At 37.0% G+C, this 24,961-nt stretch overlaps 1 non-coding gene across 1 annotated transcript; it reads left to right on the top strand.

Annotated features, from left to right (window-relative positions):
- Positions 1-8,542: 8,542 nt before the first annotated feature.
- TRNAA-AGC (transfer RNA alanine (anticodon AGC)) lies at positions 8,543-8,613 on the top strand. Its single transcript has one exon. It is a non-coding gene; the product is annotated as a tRNA-Ala (tRNA).
- Positions 8,614-24,961: the final 16,348 nt, after the last annotated feature.

Here is a 24,961-nt window from a genome sequence, read left to right on the forward strand (position 1 = left end):
TTCAGTGATGAGGAGAAGGAAGAAATATTACAGGAAATCATTATTTATTTGTGCAAGAATGACCAGTCGCCATCAAAGATTAAATCTCAGACACCGACTTCTTTATTTAAAGCATTAGATAATAAATGGTGCATTGCCATTGAAAAAGAACAGGAGATTAGGGAGAAAGTCTTTTCACAGTACTTTCCCGATCTCTCAAATTCAGAATTGTTTGATGTGTTGGATCAAAATAAAGGTCTCTTCTTCACAAGGAGAGGAAGACACTGGCTGTTGGAGGGAAGAATTGATGATGTGTAGAAAGACACTCATCAGCACATGAATCATGCTATTCTAGCTCACAAAGAATGAATGGCCAACCTCCAAGCGGAAAAAGAACTGGATATTTCCAAACTGGATGAGGTTTTTGATGAGGAAGGAAACCTAGTTGAAGAACCAATCAACACTATCGATGTCAATGCCCTGGATGTAGAAGATGTCACTTAGGACATACCTTCTGAGGGAACTAAACAGGTGCAACAAGCTAAATAGGGTGGTGAGCAGGCTAAGGACACACAGGAAGCAACTAAGGAACATGAAGAGAAGAAGAAGAGGGATGAAGATGAGAAAAAGAAGAAAGAGGAAGAGAAGAAGAAGAAGGAAGAAGAAGAAAAGAGAAAGAAGGAAGAGGAAGAGAAGAAGAAGAAGGAAGAGGAAGAACAGAAGAAGAGGGAAGAGGAAGAAAAGAGAAAGAAGGAAGAGGAAGAGAAGAAAAAGAAGGAAGAGGAAGAATAGAAGAAGAAGGAAGAGGAAGAACAGAAGAAGAAGGAAGAGGAAGCACAGAAGAAGATGGAAGAGGAAGAAAAAAAAAAGAGGGAAGAGAAAGAGAAAGAAGAGAAGGAGAGGAAAAAGAAAGAAGAAGAAGACAGAGAATAAGAACAAAAGAAAGAAGCAGAGAAAAGGAAGAAGGCAGAAGCAGATAAGGCAGCTGAAGCAATGAAGAGCACACAGATGGAGACTCCTAAAGCAACTAGGAGCCAAGCCAAACTGGCTGATATCTCGAGTCCTATTGATCTCCAGTCTACAAGTGAGTCAGAGCTTATGCAAAGCATCAAGGTTACCCAAGAGTGCCTTGAAATCATAAGAAGGAAAAAGGAGCAAGACATAATTCAGGCGGCTATAGACACCCTTACCAGTTTAATCCCCGGTACTAATCTTCCTAACACTGAATCATCACTAGCACAACTCAAACTACTATGTACTGTAGTGGATGATAAGGTGTAGAGCTTGGAAGAATCAGCTGAGGCCAATGTCAAGAAAGAGCACCAAAAGGCTCTTAATGTTGCTCTAGTGAAAAAGATGAATGAGCTTAGGACTGAACTATTGAAAGACCAAAAGGACATAAGGAATGCCTTGGATGAGGGAAACTTTCTACTCAGCAAAATCTATCAACCTCATATGTTCTATGATGATGTGCTAGCCAAGAAGCAAAAGCTTCAAATGGACTTGCAGTCCTACTTGGGCACATTTAAGACACCTTATGATTCCTTTGCAACATATGTGCAAACCATTCACCGGTTCCAGATTCAATCAGCCAAGATGGAGCAAGAGATCAGTACATGGTCTAGGGATTTGTAGGAGCTTCAGCTGGTTTTACTTCCACGACTGCAAATTCTTCAAAAGTGTTATTTGAACCTAGATGCCCTGACAGTCACACAGGAATTGAGCATAGTTGATGCCATGGAGGAACAGGTATCCCAGCTACAAATAGAGAAAGAAGTGGCAACCTCCCTCCTTGAGTCCTAGTCTCTATCCATGAAACAATTTTTGCAGGACTATAAATCGGTTTTTAACAAGTATTATTCATTGTTGTCATAAACTTTATATATATATATATATATATATATATATATCAAATGGAAACAGGGTTATTCAGCGGTACTTTGTCATTGTTGGCAAAGGGGGAGAAGTATATCTAGTTTTTGGTTTTAAAATTTTGATCTTTTGACATAGGGGGAGAAGTATTTGGTTTTGAAATTTTGATATATGTTTTGATATATGCTATATGCTCTGATATCTCAATGTTTATGCTCTGTATGAAAAATTGCTATACATTGTATTGATTAAGGGATAGTGTATATGCTTAGGGGGAGCAATTTTGTTAATGGCATGTTTTTGACTATAAAACACTTAGATGTCAAAATTTTATTTTTCTAAGTGTTGCCATCAATGCCAAAGGGAGAGATTGTTGGCATTTTTGTTTATTTATGTTGTGATTGTCATTGATGGACACACACTTGTATTGAGATCCCATTTATATGTATGAGCTAGAGCTCAACCGGTATTTGTTCCAACCGGTATGTTGTATTCTAGTCTTTAGACTATTGGTGAGTTTGCAGAATGTGTTTGCCAGTCTAAAGCGACATATCGACCTCAAGCGGCTCATAGATCTCAAGCGATTCAAGGGAGAAAAGCAACACAACACATTCTTACCAGTCTTCATTTTTGTCAAACAGGCAACCGGTATTTTGTATGAACCGGTAATACTCTGTGATGAGTTACCAACCAACATTTTGTGATGAGTTACCAATCCACCAATAGTTTAACGGTGCCGACACATTGACGGTGCTTTTTTGTGTTGTGTTACTAAGTATGTCTAGATTCATTGAACCTAGGAAATTGTAATGTAATCCTATTGGACCGACATGAAATCAGATTCCTTTAAAAGGACATCATGTCTAGGGTTTTAAGTTGTTGCTGAAAGTGTTAATGTCATGCTAGGGTTTAAGGTGGATGTTGAGTTGTTGTAAGAACGATCTTATCTAAGAAGATCAAGTTGTAACTAAGAGAGAGATAGAAAAGACTGAATTAATGTTGGAATGCATTAACTGTGAGCAATACTGGATCTAACCAAGCAGTTTGTGCTATTAGATAGATCAAACACTTGTTGATTACTCACATCTTTGACAAGTCTGTAGCCCTTAACCGAGTAGGCCTCAAAGCCTTTGTAAAATCCTCTAACAAGGTGGTTCACTCCTGTGAATCTAAAATCCTCTAACAAGGTAGTCTTTAATCGGACTTATCTCCTAACAGAGATTGAGATTCCTAACAAGATTTGTTCTGGTGAAGAACATTGTAAGACCTTAACCGGTCTAACCTTAACCAGTCTAGTTTCTATTCTACAGATAGTGACTTGTGAGTTCCATCTCACCGTGGTTTTTTCCCATTTGGGTTTCCACATCAAATATCTTGTGTTATGGTTGTATTGCTTTTATGGGTGAATGCTTTGTTCGCATTTTGGTTTGCATGTGTGATAACTGGTCTGTCTGTCAAACCATTTTACCGGTTTATCTTCATACTATTTAAGTGTTTAAGTACAGAGATTTTTGGCATACTAATTCACCCCCCTCTTAGTATTCATCAGTTGGTTGGGTAAGGTCCACTAAATATTAACATGTTCCTTGATAATCATGTTGTAACTCTTCCTGGTCTTGAGACACTTACACAAGGTAGTTTTCTGGAACTTGACTTGTCGGTACAAAGTTATGATGATAATACCATGAACACCCTTGAACATGTTCAAAATTTATCCTTGGTACATCCTGAAATGATTGACTGTACACTTTACAACCAACCTTTGAATATACCTACCTTTTCTAATGACTACACATTAGCTTACTATCTTAATGTAGTTGAACCAATGAACTCTTCCACCAGTGAGCAAAGTGAGAACATGACTGAGACAGACATCAAGTATCTCAGTTGCAAAAATCAAAAAAAGAAAAATAAAAGTTCCGATGATGAAAACCACACTATGGCGGTATCAGAACAAAGAAAAGTAAAAATAAAGGACATACCTAAGGGTGAAAACCTCTCTGAGTCACCTGAGAGTGAGATACTTGATATGTTGCCAAGTCACTTCCAAGAAAGGTCTTCAATATTGATTGAACCAAATCAACCAGTAAATATTGGAAGTCAAGAGATCCCACATATCATTCATTTAGGTCAATCACTATAGGCAAAAGGGTTAAAAGATTTCAGTAATCTCTTTTCAGAAAAGAAGATCAAATTTGCATGGACATACTCTGATATGCTAGGACTAGATCCCGATCTCATCATGCATCATCTCTCTATTACACTAGAAGTTAAACCAGTCAAGCAAAAACTCAGTTAGATTCACCCTCATGTAGAACTGCTAGTCAAAGCTGAGCTAGAAAAGTTGCTAAAAGATGGATTTATCAGAGCTTTAGACTATACAGAATGGATATCAAACATAATACTTGTATCAAAGGCAGACAAATCTATTAGGGTTTGCATAGACTTCAGGGATCTCAACAAAACATGTTCGAACGATGATTTTCCATTGCCCAACATTGATATGATAGTGGATATGACTATTGGATATGAGATGTATTCATTAATAGATGGATTCTCTAGCTATAATCAGATCAAGATAGCTCATAAGGATCAAGAAAAGATAGCCTTCACATGTGCTTGGGGAACCTTCTACTGGAATGTCATGCCATTTGGACTAAAAAATGCAGGAGCCACTTACCAAAGAGAAGTAACCACTATCTTCCATGATATGATGCACAAAAACATGGAAGATTATGTTGATGACACCCTAGTAAAAACTATGACGAGATCCAGACATATCCAAGAACTAGGTCTCATACTAGATAGAATGGAAAGATTCAAGCTTCGGCTAAATCCTAAAAAGTGTGCATTCGGAGTAACATCAGGAAAGTTTCTTGGTTACATAATTTCAAAGAAAGGAATTGAGGTTGATCCTGAAAAGGTCCAAGCTATAATGGAAATTCCTCCACCCAAGAATATCAGTCAAATGAGAAGTTTACAAGGACGTCTCCAATCAATAAGGTGCTTTATATCTCATCTAGTAGATAAAGCTCAACCCTTCACAAAAGTATTAAGGAAAGGAGTCCAATACAACTGGGATAAAGATTGTGAACAACATCTAAAACAAATCAAAGATTATCTTTCTAATCCACCCATAATGATGCCACCAATTCAAGGTAAACCATTGATTCTATACATATCAACTACAAATACATCACTGGGGGTACTTCTGGCACAACAACATGAAAATAAAAAGAAAGAGCTATATATTATATCAGTAGAACCTTGGTGTCCTATGAAATGAACTATACTATCATAGAAAAAGCTTGTTTGGCATTAGTATTTGCATCACAAAAATTAAGACACTACATGTTAGCACACTTTATTAAGTTGGTGGCTAAGATTGACCTACTCAAATATCTTCTCGGCAAAGTGACACTTACAGGAAGATTGGCTAAATGGGTCATGGTTCTTATGGAATTTGATATTGAATATGTAGAACGTAAAGCCATCAAAGGACAGATTATTGCAGATCAACTTGATGATGCTCCACTTGAAGACAATCAACCTTTGCACATAGAATTTCTAGATGAATCAATCATGCACCTTACTCAATGATCATGGAAGATGTTCTTTGATGGGTCTTTCACTCAACATGGTTCTGGTGTCAGAATACTTTTTATTACACAAAAATATTCAATCCCAAAATCTTACAAGATTCTCTTCCCTTGCAAAAACAATATTGCAGAATATGAAGCTTTGGTGAATGGGATCAAGATGGCCATTAAATAGAAGATTGTTGAATTACACATCTATGGAGATTCTCAATTCATCATCAACCAAATAAATGATATATATTAGACTAGAGATGTGAAACTGATACCTTATAAGAGAATGATGGATGATCTCAACAAATACTTTACCTTTGTATCATTTTAGTAGATCCCCAAATCAGCAAATAGAACAGCAGATGCAATGGTCACCTTGGCATCTATACCATAGCTACAAGAATCTAATTTTTGCTTTGAATTCCTAGTGGAAGAGTTACATTATCTTACCTATTATTCTCCTGAGTCTCAGATGGTCAGTTCTATTATTGGACATGACTCATCTCGCTATAGCCACATTTACTCTTACCCGTGTGACCAAGATATCCCTGCTAATCTTTCACGTAATGAGAAAAGGAACCTAATCCTAAATGCTTCATGGTACGTCATCATCACTAACGACCTATTTAGGCAAGGTTTGGATAGTAATTTTCTTAGATGTCTAGAAACTGAAGAGTCCCAACGCGCATTATCTGAAATCCATGAAGGTATTTGTGGATCCCATTCAAATGGTCTAACATTAGCACAGAAACTACTAAGGGATGGCTACTATTGGCCAGACATGGAGAAATATGCTGGAAAATTTGCTAAAACTTGTGAGAAGTGTTAGCTACATGGGAACCTCATACATGCTCTAGCAAGGGATCTCATAACCTTTGTTACACATTGGCCCTTTTAACAATGGGCATTTGATCTCATTGGCCAAATATATCCTGCATCATCTAACAGACACAAGTTTATTATAACTGCCACTGAATACTTTACTAAGTGGGTAGAAGCAGTTCCGCTCATCAAAGCAATTGGTAAACAAGTATCTCTTTTCATCCTTAACCATATCATCTGCAGGTATGGTATACCTTCATCCATTATGACTGACAATGGAGGGCAATTCAAAATAAAATAATAGTAGTAATCCATATACTACCCTCAAGGAAATGGATAATTTGAAGCATCTAACAAGAATATGTTGATTATCTTACACAGAATAGTAAATAAATCTGGAAAGGATTGACATCTACAACTCAATCTTGCACTATGGGCTTATAGAACAAGTATCAAAACACCTACTGGGGCTACACCTTTTTCTTTGGTGTATGGGTCCAAAGCAGTCTTACCTATTGAGGTGGAAACACCATCTTTAAGAGTTTATTTGCAAGGTCTTGTTACTGATGAAGAGTACAAAATATGTAGATTGCAATAACTGGAGTTGTTGGATGAATGTCGGCAAGTGGCATTTGATCGTCTGAGAGCATATCAAAAGAGTATCTCTAGAGGTTATAACAAAAAGGTTCGACAGTGAGAATTTCAAGTTGGTGACCTTGTTCTCAGAGAAAATCCTAAGAATCAATAGTTTTGAGACAACAAAGGGAAGTTTGAACCGAACTAGTTGGGCCCCTACATCATTACTGCAGTCTTTGGCTCTAGTGCCTATCAACTATCAACATCGAAAGGAGAAAAACTCCATGAACCGATCAACATCATCCACTAAAGAAATTCTTCACTTAGTATTCTCTGCTCCAACAACCTATATAGCTAAAATGTCCTGAAGAAATCCTAAAAGTCATAAAAAAAGAGAAAAGAAAAAAATCTTTGCCAAGCAGGTGAAAACCTGGTAAACAAGCGCCTCTTGTACTAAAGTGCTCCATCTATCAACGCAACGTTGGCATTTCCCATTTTTTTTCCCACTTTCCTACATCCTAGCTTTCACTTGTACATATCTTGTAGTCACTTTTGTGACATCCTGGTTCTTTTGGAACCCTCATGGCTTGAAATTGATCAATGTCCTAGTCTTAAGGTAATCGACTAAGAAATTTACATGTCCTAAGAAGTATCAACCAAGTCATCTTTCAATCAATGGTACCCGGTCATCCACTCTGAGTCAGTCACTTGTCTCATAACTACTAAAGAGTTTTATCACTGAGTACACAAGCAAAACAAGACTACAGAAAACAACCACTAAACTGTTCAAGATATGCATGAAATTTTCTTTGTGTGTTGTCTTTTACATTGGCTTTCGCTTATTATTCCCTCTGAGTCACTCGAGGAAGTCTATCTTGACTAAGAGTAGCAAGGATTGGGATCATAATACTTTTCTTTTTTTTTGCTTGTAGGAATGAATTCGATGATCTAGAAACATTTAATTAGTTGGGTGTCTATGATAAGTGCCTTCACATCAAGGTGAAATCGCCACACATACCTAGACTTTGCTTATTTGTATGCTACAGGGAGGTTGGAGTCATTTCTTTATCTGTTGAGGGATTTTCTTTAATGTGAAATCCAGATGCATGCATAATTTGTCCAGGGATATGTATGTGTTGGTGTAAATAAATATTCATTTTGGATATTATTACACTTTACTTAAGTTAACTTAGGATAATGCATCTCTTCGTAGTTTGGATTTGAGACACTTAGGGAAGTGTGGACATAGGGATAGAGCTTGTAGGAGAAATTCCACCTTTTGTGGTCTTATTTTGCTGTTACACTCCACATTCAGTGGGTCATCCACCTCTTGTAGAATATTATATTATTTCTCCTACCTACCCCTAGTATTTCTTACCTACCCTTATTTCTCATTGAGCCACATGTCATAATTGTGTGCTTGTACATCCATATGGCCTTGCCTATATAAGCAGACCTATATTCATTGTATTGGTTAATCCAGTTGATCATTTGCATATTGATGAGAATATAGTTTTGTTCTTGTCATTCTATTGTCTCTCTTTTTATGATTTTCATTGTGCCCTTGATCTTGGCAAAATCCTACATGGTATCAGAGTCAGGTCCAGGCTAGGAGCCCCATGCACATGAGAGGTGTGGCTTGAGGGGGTGTGTTGGTGTTGGAAATAAGCCACACCCCGACCAATGATGGAATGGTCCAAGAGGGGCCAGTAGCTCAGTGGTAGAGCACTCCAGTAGCGTTGGAAGGTCCTAGGTTCAAGTCCTAGCTGGCCCATGTCTCAATATGGTATCAGAGCCTATAGTGCTCCATTGATTAGTCTTTTGGAGACATTTTGGAGGCTTCAATTTTTGGATTTGGTGATCTTCATTTTTTGGGGGCGTCGTATAGCGATTTGGACATCACGGTTGAATCCGGAAGGCCATTTCCATGAATTTCGACTATAAAGTCGACCCATTTTGGTGAGAAAGTTTTTTTTGCCCATTTTGGCTATTATTGTACGGATTTCGATTTTTTTTTTTAAAATCAATTTTTGAAAAAAAAAAAAAAAATCGAAAAAAAAATATATATATATTTCGAAAAAAAAAAATTTCGAATAAATTTAATTCAAACAAAAAAGAAAAAATAAAAAAAAAATCTTTTTTTGGGGGGGGGTCCACAGACCCCCACCCCATGCTATCCGTACCTGCGTGTGTTGCAGGCTCTACAAGTTTCGTCGACCGCTGCATCCACCGCTGCCGACCGTCGTACTTTGTCAGCTTTTTGCAGGGCCCACAACTCGCCAACGTGTCAGCCCGTACCTCCATCGGTCGCTGGCTCTGTTCCGACAACTGTAGACCGGCCCCTCTACTGGCTACTGCTCCCTTTCTAACAACACCCAGCGACCCTCCAGACTGACACCGCTGCTGCCTCCGACAGTCCTGCAGTCTACCCCCACTGCTTTCCGGCCCGCCGGTCACTCCTCCGCCCGTCACCTTCACCTCTGGCGACTGCTACACCTCCCGGTAGCACTTACCCTCCCACCAATAGTTATTTAAACTGACGGACCCGTGCCTACCACATGGCAGGCGGCCACTAGCCCATGGTCAACATCCATACGCCAGTTCATCGCCCAATGATACAGTGCCAAATCAGCATGTCCGTACGGTACGGATGCCACGTAGGGGGAGATGAAGTGTTTGTGATGGCTAGAAGGGCATCAAATTTAAGCCCATCATTTTCTGACGTCAATGCCACATCAACATATTTTTGAAATTTTTTGACCCCCTCTTCATTGAGCTTTTTAGTTTTGCAGTTCAACTTTGAAAGGCCATATCTTGCTCATTTTTGCTCCTTTTTTGGTGCAATTTTTTTTGAAATGGGCTAAAATTTTGTGCTCTTCGTAGTGGTGTGGTTATTTTCTGATTTTGGTGCACAAGTATTTCAGAATTTTTGGATTCTCTCAGCTGTACCTATCCAATTCCCAATTCTACAACTTCAAAGGCCTCATTTGAGCTCATACGACCTCCTTTTCAGGTGCCATTTTTTTTGAAAGTGCATGTTTTTTCATCTAATTTCATAATCTATGATTATATTTTAGATATTTTGAGTGGAAGTTTTACTTTCAGATATTGGTCTTATTTGGCCTATTAGGTTCTTGTAAAGTGCTTGGATCTTAGTTTAGATCTCTTGCATTATTAGTTTGAGTCTCTTTTAACCTTATTCAGGCAGTTATAAAATTGTAATCAGAAGCCCACTTTGCCATTTTTTGCAAGTGGCCCATTGTATATGCACTAAGTATAAAGTGTCAAATCATCACTTTTGGGGGGGTTCTTTGATTGAGTAAATTTGGGGGGGTGTCTTGTGTGATTATGCCTCTCTTTGTGCTCTTTCATTTTTGTTGCAATGAGTCCTCATAAATTTCCACCTTTAACTCCACATAATTATGCATCATGGAAAATTAAACTATGGAGTAAATTAATGGAAAAGGGTCTCACACATTACATAGATGGAACAATAGCAGCACCACCTGATCCTAAGGCTAATCCTAATGCTCAATTAGAATGGCTCACTAGGAATTGCATGGCTCTTGGAACTTTGTGCAAGTATGTATTAGATGACCTCATCTTTTATATTGAAAAGTGTACTACAATCAAAAATGCTTGGGATATGTTTCAGAAATTGTATGGTCAAGTTGATGAAATCAGAGGTTATAAGATTGACAATGAGCTCACCAACTTGGATCCCAAGAGTTTTGATACAATCCAACATTATGTCACTAAAGCAAATGAGCTAAGAGCAAAGCTTAAGGATTGTGGAATTGACAAAAAGGATGCTCAGTTGATATTCAACTTGTTGGACAAGCTTGCACCAGAATATGCAGCATTTGTGTCTAGCTTCCAAACTCATTGTTTGACAGTGGGGAGTTCCTATGTTATGCCTTCCTTTGATGCTTTCACAAAACTGTTGATATTGGAACAATCTAAGTTGTTGAACATGGGACTTCTCAAGTCTTCAAAGTCCAAGGCTTTGGTGGCTAATCAAGGGAAGCAAGGAAGTCAAGGCAAAGAATCCAAGAAGAAGAAGAAGCAATCCAAGTCTAAGCCATAATAGGAAAAAGGACAATCATCCTCTCCATCACAAGGCTATTTTTCATCCTCTTCCAAGAAGGGGACACCACCTAAGAAGGATAAACCAACTTGTGCATATTGCAAGAAGTATGGTCATGATGAACATCGATGCCACACAAAACAAGTTGATGAGTTAACTAATCTTCTTAAGAAAAACAACATCAACTTGCCATCCACCTAAACAAAGAAGGATTCATCTCCTTCCTCTTCCTCACATTCTAAGGGAAAAGGGCAAGCATTTGTGGCTACAACAAGTTCTTCACAGCATTGGATACTTGACTCGGGTGCTTCATATCACATGGGTTCTACAAAGGAGCAATTTTCTTCATTGGAGCCATCTAAGGTACCTCACATTTACATAGGTGATGATACACAAGTAGAGGTTGAAGGGAAAGGTTCAATTGACATGGATGATGGAACATTTGAGAATGTTCTCTATGTTCCTAACTTGTCTACCAACCTTCTCACTATCTACCAAATCACTCACTATGGAAATGGAAAAAGGTTGAGTTTACACCAGATTCAGTTGTGGTAAAGGAACTTGATGATGATGCCTTGGTAGCAGTGGGCCAAGTCAATAACAACTCAAGGCTTTATTCATTCTCCCACTTTGTGCCAAGTTCACCTTCTAGGGCCTTGCTTACTCATTCAAATTCAGAAAGTAAGCTATGGCATGAGCGGTTTGGTCACCTCAACTACCACTATCTTCAGCAGCTCAGCACTAAAGACATGGTCACAGGTCTACCTCGAATCAATTTTTTCGAGGGTATATGTTCAGGTTGTTCCATGGGCAAGCATCCTAAGGAGAAGTTTGATAAGGGGAAAGCTTGGAGAGCTTTGGAGGCTCTTCAACTTGTTCACAGGGATGTAGCAGGTCCATTTCCAGCACCTTCATTTAGCAAGGCTTGCTATGTGCTCACCATCATTGATGACTACTCCCGCTTCACTTGGGTCTATTTTCTTATTCATAAGAGTGAAGTATTTGACAGATTTTAGGACTTCAAGACTCGTGTGGAGAAGCAATCTGGGAAAGTGGTGAAGATTCTTTGCACCGATAATGGAAGGGAATATGTGAACAAAAGACTTGAGGATTTTTGTACATTTGAGGGGATTGATCTTCAACATTCTGTCGCATACACTCCACAACAAAATAGAGTTGCAGAGCACAAGAAATGAACTCTCAAAGAAATGGCTAGTTGTATGATACATGCACATTCTCTTGATCCCGCTTTTTGGGCAGAGGCTATCAGTTGTGCCACACACATCCAGAATCGGGTTCCTCACAAAGCTTTGCAAGGTATTACTCCTTTTGAGGCTTGGGCTGGTAGGAAACCGATTGTGAGACATTTCAGAGTCTTTGGGTGTCCAGCATGGGCTCGCATACCTCCACAAAAATGCAAGGCATTGGAACCACAGAGTCGACCTTGCATATTTGTTGGATATCCTGAGGGTGTTAAGGCATATAGATTGATGGATCATGAGACACATGAGGTGTTCATTGAGAGGAGTGTTCACTTTGAGGAAAGCTCTCCTAGCTTAGCCTCTCTACCTCCTCCACCTTCCTCCATTGTGGATAGTGACGCTAGTGATTCCGATGATGAGACTCCTTCAACTCCGACTCGCAGGGTTACACCTCCATAGGGTCCACTTGCAGTTGAGGAGACTTGTTCTCCACCTCCACCTAGACCTCATTGGGCTCGACAGACACTTGAGTCTGTAGGTTCTCTTGTTGGGGATCCTTTAGATACATGGAGAACTCAATCACAATGTTAGGATCTTCCACATGCATTCATTGCTACTGCTTCTGATCCACAAACATTTCGGGAAGCATCAGGGTTTCCTGAGTGGGACCAAGCTATGGAGGAAGAGTATAGTTCCTTGATGAGGAACAACACATGGGATTTAGTCCATCTCCCTAAAGGGAGAAAGATGGTTTGATGTAAGTGGATCTATTGGACCAAGTTTGCAGTAGATGGTAGTGTGGATAAGTATAAGGCTCGACTTGTTGTGAAAGGTTTCTCTCAAGTTGTAAGTGTTGACTATACTGAGACCTTTGCACCCGTATCCAAGATGAACTCCATTCGCTTGACACTTGCTATTGCTGCAGCTCATGGTTGGGTTGTACATCAGATGGATGTGAAGAGTGCTTTTCTTCATGGTGATCTTGATGAGGAGATTTATATGGAGCAGCCACAGGGTTTCATCCAGGATACTTCTTTGGTTTGTAGACTAAGGAAATCTCTCTATGGCCTTAAGCAGGCCCCCAGGGCTTGGTACACCAAGATGGATTCCTTTCTTCTCTCCGCAGGGTTCACCAAGTGTCATTCTGATCTGAATGTCTACATTTTGTGATAGGATGACTCTCACTTGATACTTGTGCTCTATGTTGATGACTTGATCATTACAAGGAGTACTACATCCATCATTAGCAGGGTCAAATCTGCTTTGCATGATAGATTTGCTATGACTAACTTGAGTCTTTTGCACTACTTTTTTGGGATAGAGATTTCACAGTCACCTTCTAGGATTACACTATCGCAGCCTAAGTATGCTCTTAATCTACTTGAACGCTTTCATATGGCTGATTGTAAGCCTTCCCTGACTCCCTTTCTTTCAGGAGTCAAGCTTGAGGCTCAGTGTTCTTCTCCACCAGTTGATGCCACTTTGTATCGTTAGCTTGTGGGTAGTCTCATCTACTTGACCCATACACACCCTAATATTTCATTTGCAATTGGCATGGTTTCCCGCTTCATGCAGGAACCACATGAGCTTCATTGGAAAGCCGCCAAACACATCCTTCATTACATCCAGGGTACACATCACTATGGGATTCACTATGTAGCAGGCACAAGACTTTGCTTGGTTGGTTACACAGACTCCAATTGGGCTAGCGATCTTGATGACTGTAAGTCTACTTCCGGTTTCATTGCTGACAAGATAGTTAATATTGCATATGCAGAGAAATGAGCTTTATTCTCCATTTTGTTTTTGTAAAATGCTCAGTGATGAAGATTAAGCACTCCAAATCTAGTGACTAGGTTTAGGTTGCATTCATTCTAAAATTTTATGCATTTTGAGTGATTTCGACATAATAACAATGATCTCTTTATCTTCTGAATGAGAGTTTGAAGCATCATCATTTCTTAGCTAAATGGTCTATTTTTCATCATCATTTCTCTGATCGAGTACTTGTGTATTGAGATGTTAGCTGCATACATAAGTATCTTATATAAATCCATACATTTCATTATTATTTATTTGCATTCATATTATTGAATGAAGAAAAAAAAACATTTGTATCACTCATTACTCATTTTCATCATTTATTTACATATGAAAAAGAAACAAAAAAATAAACATCCATATCCATTTGCATTCATTCATCTATATTGAAAAGATATGCATACATATAGAATAAAGCATATAGAAAGACATCTCATAATCAATCAACATAAGTACAATGAAATCAAATCAAGATCTTGTATACATTATCATAAAAGTCACAGAGTACAAATGATATCAACTATCATATACAATGTCTCATCGGAGAAAGAATCGAATAAGGATACAAAAATGGGGTACATATAACAAAACCTAGGAGATATAACACAACTATCTCTCTAGCTATCTCTCATCACCAGGTGGAGGAGTTGGTGTCAGCTGACCGACATCCTATCTAGGTGCCCTAGCTCCCTCAGATCAAGCCATATACTGTGAATATGGAACAACCTATTGTGCCACTGGGACTGATACACTATATGTGGCAACATAATAGGCTGTCTGACATGTCTGATGCAAAACCTCTCACTGGAGAGTATCTTGCTCTACTCTAACCTCAACACATTGTCAAAATGCTCTACTAGGACCTCAGCAAGTTGTCGGTCCCACTCTGCAAGTTGTGTTTGCGCCACTATCAACTGTGACTACAAACCTACCAATCTAGCCCTCAGAGACCATGCTGCATCAGTTGCACCCTGCTCTCTCACAAGCTCTCTGCCTCCTTGCTCATCTCTTCATTGTCTCACCTACCTAGGAGCCACTCTATCCTCCTCCCCTCCACCCTTTGTCGCCCTAGCACTACTAGCCTTAACCCCAATATCCCCTAGAGACCCACCCTCCCCTCTCTGCCGCTATCTCACTCCTGCTGGTAACCTACTGCTACTAGTCGTAGGATCAACTCCTGCTCACCTAGGTTCTTGTGCCTATGCAGGCGACTCATCCTTGACCTCCTCTATGCAAGGCGCATGCTCTGCAAGATCTGTGAATCTAGGAAATGGATGTCTTGGAACCACTCCCTATATTGGGGCAATACCCCCGCATCTGCAACATCCTCCAAATAATCCCATTGCTGTCACTATACACTAACAATCTCCTACATGCTCAACACGTAGGATAACCTCAAAGCCCATCCGCATCTCTCCTCATCTCCATATCAAGCATAGGATGTAAATTCTTAAGATATACCCTGTGCTCTGCCATACTACCTCATAACCCTAGAAACTATAAACTGCTCAATGAACACTGACCTGCCAATAAGAGGATGAGTCATAAACATATCCTTCCTCTATTCTCTCCAGTCATCCCATAGCTCTAGACCCCTATACAGTCTCCATAATACCATGATCAAATCATTGAGTTATCTCCAATAATTTGTCCTGCCCATATAGGGTTGAGTGACATAACCTGAATAGCAATATACAATAAGCTGGTGAGGCTCTCTAGCATCATCTATTATCGGCCTACATACTGGGATGTGCTCCCATGCCCATATTTGTAAAACTAAGACTCTTTTTGCCATGCTCTTCCCATCCCTATATGCAACCTCGTGCATCTCATGATACATATGGGCTAACAAACAAGACCCCCACCCTAATCTCTTAGGATGAGTCAATAGTCTCTTAAGCATCCTAGCCCAGCCACACAGAAAACCCTATTGTCCCCAGTCTGACATAACAAAACACCCAATGATACATTCTAACATGCATTCCAGTAGGAACTGCTCACTATACCTAGTCATCAGAACATCCCATGTGATGGCCCACTCAAGGATCGTCTCATCATGGAATATCCATCTCAAAGCTAAGATACGCGACCACTAAGCATAATCATAACTGACCTTATCACTAGTGAATGAAATCCTAAAAATCCGGTAGACATCCTCAGGCATGATAGTCATCTCTACTACAGGTAAATGGAAGGTATTATGCTCTGAATGAAACAACTCTGCTAATGCGGTCAACATCCCGTGATTTACACAAATATCCGGCATCTAAAGAAGGTGTCCAAAACCTCACAAATCAATATGTGCCATATCTGCATCTAATAAACCACAAACTAATCCCATTGTAGGCAGATACACACATCGAAACAAGATATCTGGCAACCGAATCTGCAAAATCAACCATAAGCACTGTCAACGTGTAATCCAAATTGCACTACAAATATGCTAAACATGCTTGCAAAGACAAATAAACAAAATCCAAAATCAAAATTTGATATTTTTTACCCTAAAACATGCTTGTTGTTTTTCATATGAGTTTTCACAGAAGGGCATAATTTCGTATGAAGCAAGATTATACATATCATGACAAACTATCACAATACGAAAAAACATTCTACATTGCATGACAAAGTGGGCACTCAAGAACAAGTTTGTACGAGACATGGGACAACACCGAATGACAAACCCTATATGCCCCTATGATAAAACACTCTGGTGACAGTTTATCATACAAGAAATGGTCTTATCTCACACAATAAACCATGGGCCCCCTAATCTTGATTTCATCACCAAGGTCCCAACCAAAGGAAATTAAATTAATCTTGAGCACACAATTAATTTCTTAAATCACCAATGTCACATGGCCAATTAATCAACCAATGTTAATTAAATATTTATTTAATTAATTGATCATTTCAAGTAAATCATTTTTAAATAATTATCCTATTTGTTTTATTAAATATCCTAGTATATTTGATTAAATAAATCAATTTTCAATTAAATCATCAAAAAAAGAATTAATTAACAAAAAAGAATTAAAAATTGAGAAAATAAATCAATTGGAGATAATCTTGAAAATCAAATTGAAAATTGAAGAATAATCTCAAAGAAAGCAATTAAAACAATAAAATATCAAAATTGAATGAAATAGAGAATAAATTTGTTTTTTCTGATTTTATCTTAATTTTATTCAATTTCCTTTAAAACTGAGAAAAGCAGCCAATCACATCAATTCACCTGGATTGTGCTTCCTCTTGGAAAATCTTGACCGCTCATCATCATTTGATCTAAGCCATTGGTTTCTTTCTGAATTTTCTATAAATTCAGGCTCTTATCTCTTATTCAAGGATCCTAAAGAATATATTTTTATTATGTTGTTTTTTCTCTAGGTTCATTGAAAATTTGCATTGAGATATTACATATTAGTTATTGCATCCTTAGTTAATCATCTAGCTTAATATTGCTTAAATCATGTTAGCTTAAATCTTGCATATCTAGCTTAAATCTTATATTAATTTAGCTCAAATTCATGCTCATATAGATTAAATCCTCCATTTAGGTGTCATCTAGTCACTGGTATTGCATATGAAATCTGAGAGCAAAACTAAACTTGCATCTAGTAGAAGGCAATAGGTCACTTTGTAATGGTTTATTGTTCATTATTGATTATTGATTTACTAACCATGCATCTAATGACTTAATTTAAGTGTTGTGTATTCAAATACAGATACAGATAAAGATACAGGTCCACTTTTCACACACACGACAATTAGTTGCTGCTGCAACATATTCAACTTCTGCAGTAGATAAAGAAATGCATGATTGTTTTTTGTTGATCCATGAAACCAAATTCTTTCCAATGAATAAAGCTCCACTAGAAGTGTTCTTCATGTCATCAGTATCTCCTTCCCAATCTAAATTTGTATATGCACATAAAGTGAAGTTATCATCTCTAGAATACCATAAGTCATATTCTGTTGTTCCTTGCAAATACTGGAATATCTTCTTTACTGCACATTCATAATTTTCTTTAGGATTACTTTGATATCTTGAAAGAATACTTACTGCATTCATAATATATGGTCTAGTTTGAGTTAGATATAACAAGCCACCAATCATAGACTTATACCTTGTTGAATTTACCGGTGTAGATGTGTCTTTGATAGATAATTTCTCACTTGTCACCACAGGAGTACTTACCGGGTTGGAATTATCCATACCAAACTTCTTCAACAATTCCCTTAGATACTTAGTTTGATAGATAAAGATGCCTTTGTCAGTTTGTGTAATTTACAAACCTAAGAAAAATCTCATCTCACCAATCATGGACATTTCAAATTCATTCTTTATATTATTAGAGAATTCCATGAACAATATATCTTCACCTCCAAAAATGATATCATCAACAAATACTTTAATAATCAGAATATCATCATCAGTGATCTTATAATATAAATTACTATTAGCACTACCTTTAGTAAAACCAAGCTTCAAAAGATATTTATCCAACCTTGCATACCAAGCTCTAGGAGCTTGTTTCAATTCATATAATGCTTTCCTTAACCTGCAAACCATATCTTTATCATCTATCAATGAGAATCCACCAGGCTGCTCAATGTATACCTCTTCCTCAAGTTCACCATTCAAAAATGCACATTTAACATCAATTTGATAGACCTTATATTTCTTATAAGCTGCATAGGCAAGAAATAGTCTAACAGCTTCAATTATAGCTATAGGTGCAAATGTCTCACCATAATCAATTCCTTCCATTTGAGAATATCCTTTACAAACCAATCTAGCCTTATTTCTTACAACTTGACCATCCTCATTTAGCTTATTCCTAAAAACCCATTTTGTTCCAATAACATTCTTATTTTTAGGTCAGGGAACTAAAGTCCAAGTCTCATTCTTCTCTATCTGATCTAATTAATCTTTCATACCCTTTAACCAGTGTTTATATTTACAAGCTTCAATAACAAATGTCAGTTCAATTTGAGAAATAAGACATACCTCTTCATTTTCCATTATTCTTCTTGTCATAACTCCCTTAGTCCTATCTCCAATGATTTGATCTTCAGAATGATTTAACCTTACATACCTTGGTGTCTTTTGAACTTCAGGTTCACTGTTTTGATCATATTTCATAGTTGAATTTTTTGATTATACTGGTGTAACTATCTCAGTGTTTTGTACCGGTTGAGGCATTGTCGGTTTAGTTATGATTATTTCCACTACCGATTCCCTTTCATATGATATAGATTGATTTCTGTATTTCCCATCCACTTTCACATTAGCGTTGTTCACAATTTTCTGCAATCTTTTGTTATAACATCTATATGCCTTGATTTCAATTGAATATCCAAGAAATATCCCTTCATCACATCTAGGATCAAACTTCCCAATTGTATCATCCCTTTTGATATAACATTTACTTCCAAATTTTTTGAAATATTTAACAGTAGGCGTGTCCAAACCATAATTCATAAGGTTTCTTACCGGTTTCACCTTTGATGTGAACTCTGTTGAATGTGTAGATTGTTGTACTCACTACTCTCCAATAGATGTGAGAAAATTTGGCTTCCATCATCATGGTTCTTATTGTATCCAAAATGGTTCTGTTCTTCCTTTCCACTACTCCATTCTGCTGAGGACTCTGGGGTGTAGATAATTGTCTCCTAAATTCATTTGTCTCATAATAACCAATAAATTCATGAGAAGTGAACTCCCCGCCTTGATCTGATCTCAGACATTCGATTCTCAATCCAGTGTCTTTTTCCACCTTTGTTTTAAAGATCTTGAATTTATCAAAGGCTTTAGACTTCTCCCTTAGAAAAGTCACCCACACCATTCTAGAATAATCATCAATTATCAGCATGAAGTATCTATCACCTTGAAAGCTTCTAGTCCTTGTTGGACCACATAAGTTGGTATGAATCAAATCAAACACATCATTATATTTATCAAGTATTGTCTTAAAAGAAGTTCTAACTTGCTTTCCCAATTGACATTCCTTACATACCGGATTATGAGGCTTTATAATCTTAGGTATATCTCTAACTTCCTTAGTTGAACTGATCTAAACAATACAATCAAAATTAGCATGACACAACCTCTTATACCATAACCAACTCTCATCAATATGATAAATTAGACATGTCTTATCACCAGTGTTCAAGTGAAAGATATTACCTCCAGTCTTAGTACCGGTTGCAATCTCCAAACCAATTTTATTAATGATTTTGTATTTTCTATCTTTAAACTAAAGTTGGAATCCCTTGTCCACCAATTGACCAACTCTTAAAAGATTATGCTTTAAACCTTATACATAATAGACATTATCAGTATTATGCTTTCCATCCAGAGAAATAATACCTCTACCTTTGATCATACATGCTTTGTCATCTCCAAATCTGACTTGACCGCCATTGTATTCTTGCAGGGACAAAAATTTTCTTTTATCTCCAGTCATATGATGTGAGCATCCACTATCAATTACACATTCATCCTTGTCTTCAACTTTTACTGCCAGGGCCTTTTCTTCATTCTTGATAGCTGGTTCCGGTTCATCTTCTTTTAAATCATAGAACACCCACTCCTTTCCATTTCTAGATCCACTAGCAAAGTTTGTTGTTGGTTCATCCTCAGAGTCATCACTTACTCCTTCCTCATCTTCTATGTAGAATTTTTTTCTTTTCTTGAATCTATATCTATTCTGATTAGGCTTAAATGATTTCTTAACTCTTTCTTCAAAGCTTGCATTCCTTTCAGGACATCTAGATGCAAAATATTTGAAAGGTGCTTTTCCTTCATACTTACTTCCTGTCGATCCTTTAGGTACACTTCTAGCAAATAAGGCTTCAAGTTGCTCAAATTCTTCATCCTCTTTCCTCATATCTTCCAATTCTTTTTCATATAAGACTTTCCAATCACTTTTGTCAGTAGATGATGATGCATGAAAAGCAAGTTCAGACTTTGTAGCTCTAGAAGGTCCAAATTCTTCAAGCTCAAAAGTAGATAATTTCCCAATTAGAATGTCTCTATTAACTATAGTATTTGCCATTGTTCTCAATTCATTAATTGCAGTTGCCTTCATCTTGTATGCTGGTGGAAGGGTTCTCAAGACTTTAGAAACTATTTCATCTTCACTTAGAGATCCTCCACAACATTGAATTCCCATAACAATCTCATTTACTCTTTTCATAAATGTAGCAATTCTTTCATTATCTTCAATCTTCAAGTTCTCGTATCTTACCCAGTAACCATCAAGTTTAGAAATTTTGACAATATGATCACCTTCATTTAGAGTTTTCAATTTATCCCACATAACCTTTTCCAATGATTTATCAGTCAATCCCATGATTTGTTGATCACTAAGTGCACACAAGAGGGCTTCTCTAGCTCTGCAATCATTTTTGAATATTCTTGTCTAGGTCTGTAGGAGTAGTATTTCCAAATTTTAGATCATAAGGTGTATATCATTTCTTAGTGAGATCCCTAATATACTTTCCAAGACATCTAAGATGAGTCTCCATTTGGATTTTCCATATCCCATAATTTTTTCCATCAAGCTTAGGGATTTCTCTTCTGAAAATAGTTGTCGGTGGATTTGAAATGTTAGTTGCCATAGGATCTACCTCAATTAGTTAAGCTTCTACAAAAGAGGACCAAATCTCTAATACCAATTGTTAGGATAACCGATGGACAAATGAGAGGGGGGGGGGGGGGCGGGGTAAATCAGTTGTCAACAGATTATATTAATCAAACCACTTTATAACCTTTAACTAGAGCACATAAGTATTGAATATCGGAATAACAGAAACAAATATCAGTAAGCAATAAAACTTAAGAATGAAATAGAGAATTAACACAATACAACCATACCATAACACCATGATTTGTACGTGGAAAACCCGATAAAGGGAAAAACCATGGTGGGAAGCCTACCAACAGTCAGATGATACTTCTACAGAAAGTATGTGATACAATAAGGGGCATGCACATGCAGGAAGGCACACTTCCTAGAGCGTACTGATCATTACAAAGGATTCTCACTAACTACAAAGAGGTTATAACCACCTCAAGATAATTGGACAACAATCCAAAAGAATAAGCTACCAGAGATAGCATCTACCATGCTTGACTACAGTCCCGGTTAAGCTCAATATCGGAGGCCTTTGACCTCTTACTTAAACCCAATTCGATCATCTATGATCAACCAAATCTCCTTCGCATATGATATTTCATTCCACGACCACGACACACGATCTACAATGAGATCTCACATAGATTTATACAAACCCTAAGGCCTGAAACAATTAGGTCGGCCACCTAAAAGATATTACAATAAGATCATTACATACATTCATATAACAATGATATGCCATGTCAGCTTAAGACCAAAACAACATTAATCAATCCATTAAACATCACGGTAACATGTAGAGAACATGTTAACATGATACCAGTCCATAACCTAGACAGGTATCGGACCTAATCTGGGTCCACCATGCCAAAGTGGTGTCTCCAATTAGTCGAGCCATGATCAAGGATCGCCTTCCACATCTTGAATTCAATCTACAAGCCGCACCAACACCACTTGTGCATCCTATCAAAGATTCTAGGTGAAAGCTTTGCTAGTAAAACCTTAAACCCTTACTGGTAACACAAGATCTTCTACTAGTAACAAAAACCTATCTATCGGTAACCAACCATAATAGCTAGTGTTGACATCGATGACAAAATATTAATGCAACAAATAATCAATTCCTCCATATTGCCAACAACATGAATATGTTTAAAATCAATTACACTGATATTTTAGATGTTGTCTTTTACATGTCTTGTTAAAAAAACAAGACTAACAATTAGATTTTGTCTTTTTGCATGTTTCCTTACAAAACAAGACTAACAAATAGATATTATCTTTGTGCATATCTTGCTTGTTTAACAAAAAAAAGTACTCTATGGTAGAGATACAAATAGATAAATCCAATATTCCTCCGAAGGAAAGATCAAAAATCTTTTGAAAGAACCTAAATACAAATGAGTGATAAGAAAGATAAGGCATGGAATAAGAGTACATACATTGCAACATAAATGGACGTAAATATAAACTTTGGTTTCATTAAAGCCAAGCCATGAAAAAACAAAACTAAATTATTATACACGAGTTGTCATGAAATCATAAAATACAAGATTGTTGTTGTAACTCGAGATCATAAAATCTAGCATTAGATTGTATTTGGTGGATTATCCTAAATTCCCTTGACACCATTATTGTAATACCCTAATATAATACTACAAGAGCAATCTTATTTTCATGCATGATGTCACCAACTTCTTCATCTTTTCATACTTTCTCTTCTTTGTTCAACTCTTGTGGTGGAGATTTATTTATTTTCTCGATTGCTGCAACACCATAAAAATATTTCAGTAATTGTGCCTCTTTTATTAAATCTCCTACAAATTCAATGATTGGATTCTCTTTAAATGATGGTATCAAGAGTTAGATATCCATTTCATTTTCTTTTCTTGCACCTAGACCCAACCTTCTAGTACTTTTGGATATCTCATGAAGGATTTCTAGTATTCATCTTCAACAGAGCCTCCAACCTCCATCCTAGGGGAGATACCTTAAGATTTCTAAAAATTGAATGCACAAGGCACTTCGATCCCCAGTAGAGTTGCCAAAAACAAAACATTGCAACATTGGATAAACCATCATGCAAAGGATGATTTTCCTCTATTTTCAAGGAGGATTAGCTCCGTCAAATGTTAATTTATATTTAAAATAATCCCTCTTCTCCAAGGAATAAACAATTGCAGCCAGAATAAAATATGAATGTATTTATTAATAGCATCCATTAATAATTTTGGTATAGATAATGAAGCAAATGAAATAAATACTTGCCGATAGAAAATATATGTAAATACTAACAACACAAAGTCTTTCAATAATTTTATAAATCTTCAAACAAATATTTGCAAATATTGATAAAGCACAATTTATCAATATCCCTCCATAATGGTGATACACAACCCACTTTTACTCAGAACATCACAAAGTCTATTCAAGAATAAAATTCATGAGGAAATAAAATATTGATGGAAAAATATGTATTTCAACAATAAATAAAAATTGGTTACACAATCATTTCTTCTTGTAGAAGAGAGAATTCCCTTACAATAAAAATAATCCCCTTTTAAAGAATTCACACATAACTAAAGTAGCTGTGTAAATACCCGTAACTTCCCTTTACCCAACTTTCCTTTTTGATAATTTATCTCTAAATATTAATTTACCCACTTGTATGTCTTCTCACTCTCATAGAAATTAGAATTTTACATAGTTAGTTGTGTACAATAGATTTTGTACATTATAATGATTAATTCTTGAAAGAATTAATTCACCCGAGAGACAAGGACTATGTAACTTAATTTTACCCACACATAACTTGATATTTAATTATTTTGCACATATAGTAATTTTTAATTCTTAGAAGAACTAAATATAGATGTCAATATATAATAATTTATAAATTTAATATACAATATCCACTCTGAGGTTTACCTGGACTTTGTTAAAAATCAAAGGTAACAGATACTTCATCGGAAGATTTGAGGGTTTCACCTTCAACGGATGGGCATGGATTTTGGGTACCTAAGGGTGATCTTTCTTCTAAAGAAAAGTTACCTACAGAGAAGACTATGTTATGGCACCAAAGACCTGGCCACATTGGAGAAAAGGGTCTAAGGACCTTGAAAATTAAAAACCTTGTTGAAGGTTTGAATGATTGTAATCTCAAATTTGGTTTCTGTGAGCATTGCATTTATGGAAAAAATAATCGCATTCAGTTTTACTCGAGTTATCATAAATCTTGTGGTGTTTTGGATCTTATATATTTTGATGTGTTTGGTCCTGTAGATGTCCCATTGATTGGAAAATCCATATATTGTGTTTAATTTATTGATTATTTTAGTAGAAGGACATAGGTATACTCTCTAAAGAGTA

Source organism: Cryptomeria japonica, chromosome 10 (genome assembly GCF_030272615.1).
Source record: "Cryptomeria japonica chromosome 10, Sugi_1.0, whole genome shotgun sequence".
In the NCBI taxonomy this organism is placed as follows: domain Eukaryota; kingdom Viridiplantae; phylum Streptophyta; class Pinopsida; order Cupressales; family Cupressaceae; genus Cryptomeria; species Cryptomeria japonica.